Source organism: Mytilus galloprovincialis, chromosome 12 (assembly GCF_965363235.1).
Source record: "Mytilus galloprovincialis chromosome 12, xbMytGall1.hap1.1, whole genome shotgun sequence".
Lineage (NCBI taxonomy): Eukaryota > Metazoa > Mollusca > Bivalvia > Mytilida > Mytilidae > Mytilus > Mytilus galloprovincialis.
The window spans coordinates 50,428,874-50,443,094 of record NC_134849.1 but is presented as its reverse complement, the minus strand read 5'-3'; positions in this window follow the sequence as shown (position 1 = coordinate 50,443,094).

Below are 14,221 nucleotides of genomic sequence, written 5' to 3'. Positions count from 1 at the left end.
TAGAGTATTTTTTTTATACAAAACAATGCCTTAGAAGCTTTTTTACATAGGAGATTTACTGCATTAGTGAAAATTCCTGATGGCTTGAATAGTATACCTAAATATTTATATTCTGTGCAACATTCAATTACTTCATTATTCAATACAAACTTGTCTTTAGTAAGTTTTTTACCACTCTTATTAAATATCATTGTTTTTGTCTTGTCAAGATTGACAGTCAAGTTCCATTTTTCACAATAAGTATTTAACTTGTTTAGACAATTTTGTAAACCTTCTGAGGATTCTGATATTAATACTAAGTCATCAGCATATAAAAGACTAGACAATTTTATGTCATGTAATGTTACAGGATCACATGTGTTATCAAACATTGAGGTTAAATCATTTATATAAAAAGAAAAAAAGGTAGGACTTAGAATGCAGCCTTGTTTTACTCCAACTGTGGAAGGGAACATATAAGTAATGCCTTCAGAGACTTTAACTGCAAATAAAACTTCTTTGTACATATCTTTTAGAATATTAAAGAATGGTCCATTTATGTTATATTCAGCAAGTTTGTGCAACAGAGCCTCTCTATTTATAGTGTCAAAAGCTTTTTTAAAATCAATAAAACATGCATATATTCTTTTGCTTGATTTAAAAGCCTTATCAATAATAGTTTTTAAAGTAAGAATGTGATCACTAGTTCTGCATCCTTTTTTGAATCCAATCTGTTCACGACAGATAATATTATTATTTTCTGAATACTTTTCTAAACGGTTATACAAAACTCTTGAGAAAAATTTTCCTAAGCAGCTAGAAAGTGCTATACCTCTCTAGTTTGAGGGGTTATTAAAACACCCTCCTTTGAATACTGGTTTAATGTAATTTTCTCTCCATTTAGAAGGATATATGCCAGTAAAAAGAATTAAGTTAAATAATTTTACATACATGTTGACATTCATAGTACAAGATATTTTCAACATTTCATTTGTTAATCCATCAGAACCACATGATTTCTTATTTGTCAAGGCTTTCAGAGCAAGAAGCACTTCCTCTGCAGTTATCCTAACATTTAAATTTTTGTTGCAATTATTCAAAAATTTATCATCAGTGCATGATTTGAAATCAGAATTTTTGTCATGGGTAGTATTCATTAGATTTTTGAAGTATTCAAACCATTCTTTAGCTTGAATGTTTGAACTAGGATCATTCAATTCTTTTTTCCTTAAAGTTTTAACAGTTTTCCAAAACTCATCTGAAGAATTATTTGATTCTAAAATTTTTGTCAGCATTTTATTTCTAAATTGTCTATAGTTTTTCCTTATTAATTTATTAAGTACCTTTTTTTTGGACATAACTTCTAATCTTAGTTGTTTATTCCATGGTTCTTTACACAATTTCCTAGTATGGTGTTTTAAAGCTCTAAATTGTGCTTCACATTCATTATTATAGTAAGGTTTTTTAACTTTTCGGAATTTACTTTTGTTATTCCTGAACGTTGATCGTTTTGGGCCAAGAAAAGCAGCATTATACAATAAAGATGATATGTTAGAAACATTTTCATTAATTTTTTCTTCTACACTGGACAAGTTATTTTGAACAGGAATTTCTGCTAAGCTTTCTATTTCAGAAATAATTGGTTGGAAGTCAGTTTTTGATAAGTTTAATTTAAATGTATTTTCATATTCATTACTCCATTTTATGCACTTTAAAGGAGTTTTTAAGTTTTCTGGGGGTTGTCTTTTTATTTGAGACATGATATTTACTGTTATTGGACAATGATCTGATACTGTTGGGTCAAATTTATTTATTGAAAAATTTATGATACTTGGCAAGAACCCAGAGCTGCAAATACAGTAGTCATCAATAGAAGTTCCATTATGATTAAAAAATGTAACTTTTCCCTTGGAATCTCCTAAAGTTCTTCCATTTAAAATTCTTAATTGAGCAGAAATGCACAACTCTATTAATTGTTTACCATAACTGTTGGTGTTTTGTGATATCTCAGTACTTCTTGATTTAAGCACAGCATCTGCTATGTAATTTATAGGTAAAAAATCATCTAGGCTGTCGTCAATTTCATTTGTAATATAATCAGACTCACTAACATTGATATGGGCATTCAAATCACCAATTAAAGCAATATTTCCCTCTAAAGAAAATTTGGTAATATCTTGCTCTAGTTTTTCAAATATTTGTTTATCGCAATTAGTTCGCATAGTGTATGATGAGTTACTGGGCGGTATATACATGGAGCAGATGAATAGATTTTTCTCAAAGCCAAAATATTTTTTGTCAAGTTTAAACCACATCATGTCACTCATTGTTTTATCAATTAATTTAACACCTTGCAAAATTTCCCTTTTAATAAAAGTGGCTAAACCACCCCATACTCTATTAGTTTTAGACTGTCTGCAGTTAGTAAAACATTTGTATCCATTATAAAATAAAATATCCTTTGAGGAGGCATGTGTCTCTGATAAACATACAATATCAGATGTCATTATATTACTAAAATTTTCATCATCTAGTTTACATATCCTGTCTCCACTTAATTTTCTAAATAAACCATTAACATTCCATGAAGTAATTGATACATTTCTTGACACTTTAATACACATATTTTTGAGTTACAAAACAGACAAACAAACATCATGAACAAGGATAGGGTTCTCATTAACCTAATTAGCTAATGCAATTAGCAAATGTATAATTCTTTTAAAATTGTATTAATTGTTCATTGTTGTACCACAATGAGATATATTTTGTAATAGTTATTAATTAGAACTGTTTTATTCATAATAGAATTTCAAATTAAAGCTTTTAAAATAAACAGCTAGAGTTATCCCTCTTTACCTAGCAAATAGATTAATGACTAAGAGAGAAAACCAAAAATATGAAATAAATTTACTAAGAAATCTAGAATTTACATCTTTTTAATTCTTCTATCTATTTAAAAAGAAAATGGGACTTTAAAGTATTTTTTCCCTTACTTAAAGTACACAAGACCCTCTGGCCTAAATCAACATGTATATATTCACAAGTTTCTTAAATTTAAAAGGAAAAAAACATTCTTTTTAACAACAACTATTATGATTGTCTTCATACTTTTTGTGCAATGATTGAAAATTTAATGACATTTAAATACATTTGCAAATGCAGATGCAATACTGGTCGCTAAGTCAGAAATCTGACTTTGGCTAAGGTCTCTATCCATTTCATGTCTGCATGATTGGTTGTATTGAGATGTACTGTTGTCATAATTTCTGTAGTAGTTAACTTCTCCATCAGTATTGTATGAATTGTCGTAATCAAATGATTTTCTTATACTATCATTTCTGTAATGGCCAAGTTCTGTCTTATCCTCTTGAGTATACCAGTTATTGTTATACAATGGTCTCCTAGTGTTATCACCCTTGTATTGGTGACTTTTGTTGTAGCCTGTATTATTGAGTCTGTGGTTGTAATTGTACTTAGTACGTCCTCTATAGTTTGTACTGTGATCAGTCTTACTCACTCTCTTGTTCTCAGATTGCCTTTGTGGAAACATGGTTTTTCTTATATTTCCAGCAAGAACCCCAGTGCCTTGATATATAGATAAACGAATGGAGTCAGAGTACAAATTTTCCATAACATCTCCATTGTCAGCTGTGAAATTATTATTTTCACATATAAGTAATGTAGATGTTGTTGCAAATTTTAATTTTATCATTTCATTCAATGCTTGACTCTTTTTATTTAACAAGGTGTATTTATTTTGGATAACTAAAGAAAGCACAACACTATTTGCTTTATCTAAAGCTTTGTTTACCATTTCTTCGTATCTAGGGAATATATCTTCAGCCGAATCATCTCTCACTTTGATGTCATTAATTCCGACATGAATAATAATTGATCTTGCCGAAGAAATATCCTCTAATGCTTCAATAACGTTTTCTATTCTGTATGTTGTTTGTTTGAGACCTGCTTGTCCAGAGCCTGCTAACAATCTTTTTATGTCTACCTTGTGGCCAATAGAATCGTGATAGAAAATAGTATCGAGTTTTGCATTATTTAAATATGCACCATTTACTGCAGATTTTGGTGTTTTATAGGGTATGTCCCCATCATTCTTGTTATTTTGCAAATTACTTTTGTTTATATCTAAATGTTGTTGGATTGATGTCAGGCTCTCGTCAGTTGTGAGAGACATTCTATCAGAGCTGTTTTGGGGTTCAGCTGTTAGATCAAGATTAGATGCCAAGTTTTCTTCTTGTTGATCATTGTTGAAGGAAGAGTTGTTATCTTGAGATACCCTTTTTTTTTTTTTTTTTTCCATGGCTCTCCGTCACAATCATACAGAAATGACTGAATTCTTTCTTGAAGGTTGTGAATTGTTTTGTCTTTGTCGTCTATCCGCTCTTTGAAGGTCATTTTCAAGTTGTCTTTATCATTTTGTATTTGTTCAAGTTTTAGAGAAAGTTTCTCAGTTTCTATGTTTGATTGAATTTTTTCTTCTCTAATTACACTGATCTGATTTTGATGTTCAGTTTTTGTGTTTTCAAGTTCTTTTGCATACTTCTTTTGGTTTCTATCTTGTAATTCATTAAGTTGTTGAACTTCTTTTCTTAATGAACTAATCATATCATCTTTTTCTTTTATTTGATTTTCAAATAGTTTTATTTCAGGTTGGAGTGTCTCAGATGAACCTTTTGATTTTTTAATTTTTCGAAGTTCCTGCAGAGTATCATTATGATTTATTCCTAAAATGTCTATTGTGTTGGCCAGAGTTGAAGTAGTTTTGACTAAAGATTCTTCAAAAATGTCTAACCTGTTGTTAATCATTAGGACTGCATTTGAATCAACCTGTTCTGGTAAATTTATATAATTTTCATCTTTATTTGTAGCATTTGTAACGGGAGCATGTTTTTCACTTTTATTCAGTGTTTTATCCTTATTTTCAGTCTTGTGATTTTCATTATCTTTCTCAGAATTTGTCATTGAACTGGTAAGAAGTAATTTTTTTCACGCCTTCTATTATCAGCTATGTCTGGTAAATAAGGGCCGGTGTGTTTTTTCCGAATCCCATTTATGATGATAAATAATGCAACACTAAGACTAAAATCACGATGAAAAATAATTCGAAAGATAAAACATTCACGGAAATATGAAAAAAGAATGAATTTAGACATTAACTTCCTCTGTGATGAAACTATCGTAAATATCAGGTTAAAAATTCTTGATAAAAACTGAACCAAGGGAGTATAAGATTCGATCCCATCTCCTCTTAATTGCGAGTCTAACGTGTTAACTGCTCGTCTAATAGGAAAATTTAACTATATAAACTGTATATTGGCTTTGTTGTGCAATATCCTGTATGTACATACGCATGTGTAATTATATATCGTCATGCATATATTGTGGGAATTTTAAATACTTTGATCAATATGTTTTTCAATTGAAGATTATAGAATCAAAATCAAGATGAAAGTAGATCTAAACCACTTATCAACAGTTCAATAAGATTTCTTATGACAGTTGAAAATATTTACTATTAAGGAACTGGGAATTATCACTTGTGATGAAACTATCGTAAATATCAGGTTAAAAATTCTTGATAAAAACTGAACCAAGGGAGTATAAGATTCGATCCCATCTCCTCTTAATTGCGAGTCTAACGTGTTAACTGCTCGTCTAATAAGAAATGTAAATACAGTTCTGATAAATTGAGGCTATTTATATATTATGACCAATGACATTTTTTTTTACATATGAGAACACGTACGATGAAGGGTATATGAGAAATGACGTATATTTTTTTCTTCTTTGACAGAGCAGGGAAAGATATTTGCTAACAAGAAAAAGAAAAGAATGATACACGACCAGACAAAAAGAACAAATTCCGAATCGGCGAGTTTGCGTAATTTTTTTCACGCCTTCTATTATCAGCTATGTCTGGTAAATAAGGGCCGGTGTGTTTTTTCCGAATCCCATTTATGATGATAAATAATGCAACACTAAGACTAAAATCACGATGAAAAATAATTCGAAAGATAAAACATTCACGGAAATATGAAAAAAGAATGAATTTAGACATTAACTTCCTCTGATGAAAATTTGTACGGAGGACACTTTAGTTTTGTCGTGCTTTTCCTTTTCACTATATGGTCCAAGGACAATATTATCGTCCTTTGGTTTTCGTTGTCTACAAATATAGTCCCTAGTGTAAACAGTGTATAACTTGAATGTTTTATTTGATACACTTTTCCAATTTATTTCTTGATATTAAATGGATGAAACATTGAGTAGGGGGATGTTATTACATGTTAAAAAAAATTTGGGTGCAAGTAGTGATTTGGTCCAGTCCAAAAAGGTCATATTTTATCACGTCTGAAGCTGTCAAACTGAATTTTACACCCCCTTAACACAGAATTGTCAATATTTTGAGTTAGAGCTGTTAGAGGTTTCTATAATTTTGATATTATTTGTCTCACTGGTAGTACACTACGCTGTAAAAATCTTTTTGAGAAAGAGCAGGTGCGAATTTTTTAATTTGAATTTATTGTCTAAAAGAAATGCACTACGAAATAATTGTGTTCTCGGGCCATATAGAAAGATAGTGAACACATTTTCTCTTTTCAAACAAAAGGATCTATCATATACTACAAAAAAATGTCAACCAAACTCGCACAACCTTTATTACGATAGGAAAGAAAAAAGAATTTATATGTTTTTTTTGCTATGAATTAATTTCCAATATTATCCCAAAATTTAGTTAAAAGAAAAATACATTTAACATAATAAAATAAAAAAAGTGAGTGTCGAGTTGGCGAAGTGGTATCCCTGCTGCCGAGTCGAGACTCGACAAACAAGGATAGAACTAGCTGCTTTAGTCTCAGAAGTAAGTGATCATTTATCCACTACGCTACGGCTCACCCGATATCTAATAGGAAAATTTAACTATATAAACTGTATATTGGCTTTGTTGTGCAATATCCTGTATGTACATACGCATGTGTAATTATATATCGTCATGCATATATTGTGGGAATTTTAAATACTTTTATCAATATGTTTTTCAATTGAAGATTATAGAATCAAAATCAAAATGAAAGTAGATCTAAACCACTTATCAACAGTTCAATAAGATTTCGTATGACAGTTGAAAATATTTACTATTAAGGAACTGGGAATTATCACTTGTGATGAAACGATCGTAAATATCAGGTTAAAAATTCTTGATAAAAACTGAACCAAGGGAGTATAAGATTCGATCTCATCTCTTCTTAATTGCGAGTCTAACGTGTTAACTGCTCGTCTAATAAGAAATATAAATACAGTTCTGATAAATTGAGGCTATTTATATATTATGACCAATGACATTTTTTTTACATATGAGAACACGTACGATGAAAGGTATATGAGAAATGACGTATATTTTTTTCTTCTTTGACAGAGCAGGGAAAGATATTTGCTAACAAGAAAAAGAAAAGAATGATACACGACCAGACAAAAAGAACAAATTCCGAATCGGCGAGTTTGCGTAATTTTTTTCACGCCTTGTATTATCAGCTATGTCTGGTAAATAAGGGCCGGTGTGTTTTTTTCCGAATCCCATTTATGATGATAAATAATGCAACACTAAGACTAAAATCACGATGAAAAATAATTCGAAAGATAAAACATTCACGGAAATATGAAAAAAGAATAAATTTAGACATTAACTTCCTCTGATGAAAATTTGTACGGAGGACACTTTAGTTTTGTCGTGCTTTTCCTTTTCACTATATGGTCCAAGGACACAGTTATCGTCCTTTGGTTTTCGTTGTCTACGAATATAGTCCCTAGTGCAAACAGTGTATGACTTGAATGTTTTATTTGATACACTTTTCCAATTTATTTCTTGATATTAAATGGATGAAATATTGAGTAGGGGGATGTTATTACATGTTAAAAAAAATTGGGTGCAAGTAGTGATTTGGTCCAGTCCAAAAAGGTCATATTTTATCACGTCTGAAACTGTCAAACTGAATTTTACACCCCCTTAACACAGAATTGTCAATATTTTGAGTTAGAGCTGGTAGAGGTTTCTATAATTTTGATATTATTTGTCTCACTGGTAGTACACTACGCTGTAAAAATCTTTTTGAGAAAGAGCAGGTGCAAATTTTTTTAATTAGAATTTATTGTCTAAACGAAATGCACTACGAAATAACTGTGTTCTTGGGCCATATAGAAAGATAGTGAACACATTTTCTCTTTTCAAACAAAAGGATCTATCATATACTACAAAAAAATGTCAACCAAACTCGCACAACCTTTATTACGATAGGAAAGAAAAAAGAATTTATATGTTTTTTTTTACTATGAATTAATTTCCAAAATTATCGAAAAATTCAGTTAAAAGAAAAATACATTTAATATAATAAAATAAAAAGAGTGAGTGTCGAGTTGGCGAAGTGGTATCCCTGCTGCCGAGCCGAGACTCGACAAACAAGGATAGAACTAGCTGCTTTAGTCTCAGAAGTAAGTGATCATCTATCCACTACGCTACGGCTCACCCGATATCTAATAGGAAAATTTAACTATATAAACTGTATATTGGCTTTGTTGTGCAATATCCTGTATGTACATACGCATGTGTAATTATATATCGTCATGCATATATTGTGGGAATTTTAAATACTTTTATCAATATGTTTTTCAATTGAAGATTATAGAATCAAAATCAAAATGAAAGTAGATCTAAACCACTTATCAACAGTTCAATAAGATTTCTTATGACAGTTGAAAATATTTACTATTAAGGAACTGGGAAGGAGGATTCATATACTAAGTAAACATTTCACCAAACTCGCACAACCTTTATTAAAAGAGGAAAGAAAAAAGAATTAATTTTATATGTTTTTTTTTACTATGAATTAATTTCCAAAATAATCCCAAATTCAGCTAAAAGAAAAATATATTTGATATAAATAAAATAAAAAGAGTGAGTGTCAAGTTGGCGAAGTGGTATCCCTGCTGCCGAGGCGGTGATACTCAACAGACAAGGATAGAACTAGCTGCTTTAGTCTCAGAAGTAAGCAATCATTTATCCACTACGCTACGGCTCACCCGATATCTAATAGGAAAATTTAACCATATAAAGTAAACTGTATTGGCTTTGTTGTGCAATATCCTGTATGTACATGATGATAGTATTTTCTGGACTTTATGGATAACGGAAGCTTATTTTCGAATATTCACCATTTTATTAACTTTGCCCAAAGTTTTACATATACAGTTAACTGAAGTACTTTCATTATAATAGTCAGAAATTAATTTGAATATGTATCGTGAGCGTTTACTTTGTTTGAAAAACTTTTAGGCAAATAGTGCTTTAGGTCTTTTATATGAAGTGAATTAAAAATTCAAAAAAAACCTACTTTTTCACCTTCACCTGTATGTAAAATTATTTAATATTTTGATACAACTGATTCATTCGTCAGTTTGGTAAAAGGTGTTAAGTTGATACTGTATTGTTTGTCCAATCACACTGTTCATGTATATTGACTTAAGTAGGGTACACAAAAGAGCAACCTAAGTTACAGAATGCAAATAGTACCGTGCCAGCTGTATGTTTATACGCATGTGTAATTAAATAATTTTATCAATATCAGGTTACAATTCTTGATAAAAATCGAACCGAGGGAGTATATTAGATTCGATACAATTTCCCTATTTATTGCAAGTCTAGCGGGTTAACCACTCGTCTATTAAGGAATGTTGATATAGTTGAATTATGGCTATTTATACATCATGATCTATGAGTTTGTTTGACTAAAAGGGGGAGGGCTAAACAATTTGTCTGTCCTCAAGTGTCTATGGTTATTATAAACAGCCCTTCGGTGCCATTAATGAGAAAATATTTTGGTTTGCTGGAAATTAAATATGATGTGTACTGGTTTGAAAATGGTTAACTCGACTTTAAAATTGGTAAACACAATTTTGAAAATGCCGTAAGCATGGAGTTAAAAAAAATTGTGTGCAAGATTTCAAACAGTCGTGTGAATTGTTGGTTTCATTATAAAAGTATGTTAACTGACTGATGATTGTTAGTTAAGTAAGGTAAAGGGAGAATTTTGAAATATCCAAAATTTTATGGAAATATTCTTTATAAAGCACAAAAATGTCAGTATTCTCCTCAGAAACTAACAAAACCTTTAAATAGACTTATTAAAAGGGGATATAGTTACGATACTGTTGTCAGGTCATTAAAGATTGCATATTTTGGCTTTAACATTGATTCACTGATAGGGTCTTTGCATCGGAACTAAACACATTTACTTCTAAAAAAACAGTTGTTGGCATGACACGGGTTATGTTCTTCTCATATATTTTATGATAGTATGATACTAAACCCCTAACGGGAGGGATTGTACCTGATATTCATATGATGAAGACATAGTCTTTCAATCAGTTTAATTGAGGTCTGGAGCTGGCATGTCAGTTAACTGCTAGTAGTCTGTTGTTATTTATGTATTATTGTCATTTTATTTATTTTCTTTTGTTATATCTTTTGACATCAGACTCGGACTTCTCTTGAACTGAATTTTAATGTGCGTATTGTTATTCTTTTACTTTTCTACATTGGCTAGAGGTATAGGGGGAGGGTTGAGATCTCATAAACATGTTTAACCCCGCCGCAATTTTGCGCCTGTCCCAAGTCAGGAGCCTCTGGCCTTTGTTAGTCTTGTATGATTTTAAATTTTAGTTTCTTGTGTATAATTCGGAGTTTAGTATGACGTCCATTATCACTGTACTATTATGCATATTTTAGGGGCCAGCTGAAGGACACCTACGGGTGCGGGAATTCTCGCTACATTGAAGACCCATTGGTTGCCTTCGGCTGTTGTTTGCTCTATGGTCGGGTGGTTGTCGCTTTGACATATTCACCATTTCCTTTCTCAATTTTATGATTCACAAACTTAAGATTGACCTTTGTCAAAGTTCAATGCAATAGAACATTCGAACAAAAATTCATACAAAGACCATTTAGGACTCATATAAAAGTTATTAATTTAAGTTTATAGAAAATCTGTCCCTCCTTTGTCATATAATATCTCTGAAAAAAGTAATATATTTAGATAATTTTAAAAGAAAAATGTGATTTAGAGACCGTTTCAAAATAGGATGTTTGAAGTTTCCCGGTTAAAATCTAACCAGTAAAATAACATGCGTGTGTCAAAATTGTATGAATTCAAACTGCAGATAAAATTAAGCTCTTACAATAAGAACATTGGGCTAGAGGTACAAGGGGCGGCTTGAGATCTCAAAAAACAGGTTTAATCCCGCAACATTTTTGCGCATGTCCCAAGTCAGGAGCCTCTGGCCTATGATAGTCTTTGAACAATTTTTGATTTCAGTTCATTTATATATATGTTGTGTACAAGTTATCATTTTGTACAAATCATAATTTGTACAAAAATATTGTACAAATTATAATTTGTATTTTGACTTTGTACAAATTATAATTTGTACAAAACGTGCCTGTACAAATTACAATTTGTACAAAATTTGACCAAAATTCACTTATAACTTGTACAACAGTTATAAATATGAATTTTGGTGAAAAATGCATTGATTTACACGATAGAATTTTAATTAACTGACCACACACTAAACTTAATAAACAAAATACACCGTTTTTTCACAACTACAAAAGGCAGATTGATCTTCGAAATTTTTGAGAGAAAAAAAGTAAACAAATAGGATTTTTATAAAAAAAATTAATACATAAACTACTTTTTCTTAAAAAAAAAGGAGATCATTCAATAGTACTGCTTGATTAGTTCTTATCGTTATTTTGAGGATTTTTGTTTTATTTAGAAAGTTTGCAAAACGTTTATAGTTGTAAAATTTGATATTTTGTATCGAGAAAGATCGTGTATAGCATTTTGATGATCGTGAAAAGGATCTCAAAAGATATGTTGCCACTTATTCGTTATTTCAAAAAGTCAATGAAAACAATCAAATCTTTCTTTAAACAAGTTATAGTTTATATTTGTAATTGGTACATCAAAAGATTGGATTTATATGACTTATTCAGCTTCACTTTTGTTTGTGAAAAGATTGATGGTTCAATGCCATTGGGTCTGATGATTTTATAATACTACACCAACTATAAAATCAAAGTCTGTCTGTCTGTTCTGCATACGTTTAATGTTGTTTTTTTCAGCTTAGATTGTCTCAACTGATTTCCGTTAAGTTTGATATTTATAAAACAAAGATCCTTGTTGAAAAAAAAACATTGATAAAAAAACGGCAAAAAAACAACTGACATATTCCGGACTTTAGCATAGTCATATTCCTTAACCAAATGGGGTGTTTAATCTCGCTTTCTTTCTTGGATATTTATTTGTCTAAAAGTCCAACTGAAGCAGTGAAATACATATGTTTATTCACAGCAACGGTTCTTGAGCTTCAACGTTCGCTATGTGAAGCAGTTAAAATGCCAGTAAAACAGGTCGTCATCGATTTGAGAGTCAAAAGATGGTTTGTAATACCTGATTCCATAAATCACTAGATCAACTGCTCAAACGAATGATAAAGAACTAATGTTTGATTTTGTAACTTAGGTGTACTGTGTGGTCATTTAATAGCATTTCAATAATGTGTATCGATGCTTTTTTCACCAAAATCCATATGATAAATAATTGTACAAGTTATAAGTGAATTTTTGTCCATTTTTGTACAAATTGTAATTTGTACAAGCACTTTTTGTACAAATTACAATTTGTACAAAGTCAAAATACAAATTATAATTTGTACAATATTTTTGTACAAATTATAATTTGTACAAAATGATAACTTGTACACAACATACATGTATTGGAGATTGTTTAGGGGCCAGCTGAAGCACGCCTGCGCTGTATTGAAGAACCATTGGTGGTATTCCGCTGTTTTCCGCTCTTTAATTGGCCGGGTTGTTCTCCATTTCCATTCTAAATTTTATTTAAATAAGGTACCCCTCCCCTGGATAACAATGTAGGAAAGAGAATGGGTGTAGTTGAGCATAGAAATATGTCATTAAATTGCAAATTATGTATTTAGTTTTATTTTCGTATTGAAATTAAGTAAAATTTATACATTTGCAAGATATATTATACGGAAGCTTATTAGCGCCAGGCAACCTTTTTTTAATATTTCTTCCTATGTTGGTGTTATAACGTCAACCTTTGCGAAATAACGCAAACTGTTGGGTTATAACGCAAATATCTTGATTTCAATTATTCATTAAGTTTTGGATATGTTCGTCTGTCATAAATTTCGGTTGTGGTTCACTAGTAGAAAAAAGAACCATAAATACAAGCCCAAATCTTTATAATAAATAGGCATAGGAATAAAGGAATATTTGAAGTGCAGTTATACACAAATTAAGAATGCTTTGTGCATCATTAAAGTATATGATTTATCAATAAAGAGAGCTTACTTTGAAGTATATTTATATTTGGCAATAGCTGTATTATCAGGTTTGAGTTTTTATATTCTTTTAAAACTATTTCCCTTCCCTATGTGTAACAGTGATTCCATGCAGTAAAGCGCTTTCAATTTGGTGAGAATTAGGTAAACCACACTTTCCGGTCTGTATTTCCAAAAGGAAAACCAGAATACAACCGGTTTTCAAACTTTTTGGCGAAGAATTAGAAAACCAAGATTCCTATACATACCTTGGTGTCACTTTTAATTACAATGGCTCATTCGTAAAGACGAAACAAATTGCAGCTAACCATGCGACTAAGGCTCTATTTGGCCTTTACAGGAAATTGCGAAATATCTCTTTACCATTAGATTTACAACTAAGACCTTTTTGATGCCCTTGTACAGCCAGTTCTCATCTACGGCTGTGATGTGTGGGATTTTGAAAACACTTATAATTTAGAAAAGATACACCTGCAGTTTTGTAGAAATATTCTTGGGGTTAGAACAAGCACTCCAAACTTTATGATTTATGGTGTGAACTTGGTCGATGTCCGATCGATATTATAATCAAAATTAGAATTGTTAATTTTTGGAACCGAATTGTTTGCAATAATCATAAACTTTCTTCAATTATATATCATACAATGTCCAAGTTGAACGAATCCGGATTGCATAAGTTTAAATGGATTGAACATGTTAAATCCATATTTGACAATACAGGCTTTAGCTATATATGGGATATGTAATTAAAAATAGATCCAATCCAGTTAAAAACGAGTATAAAGCAAAAATTATCAGA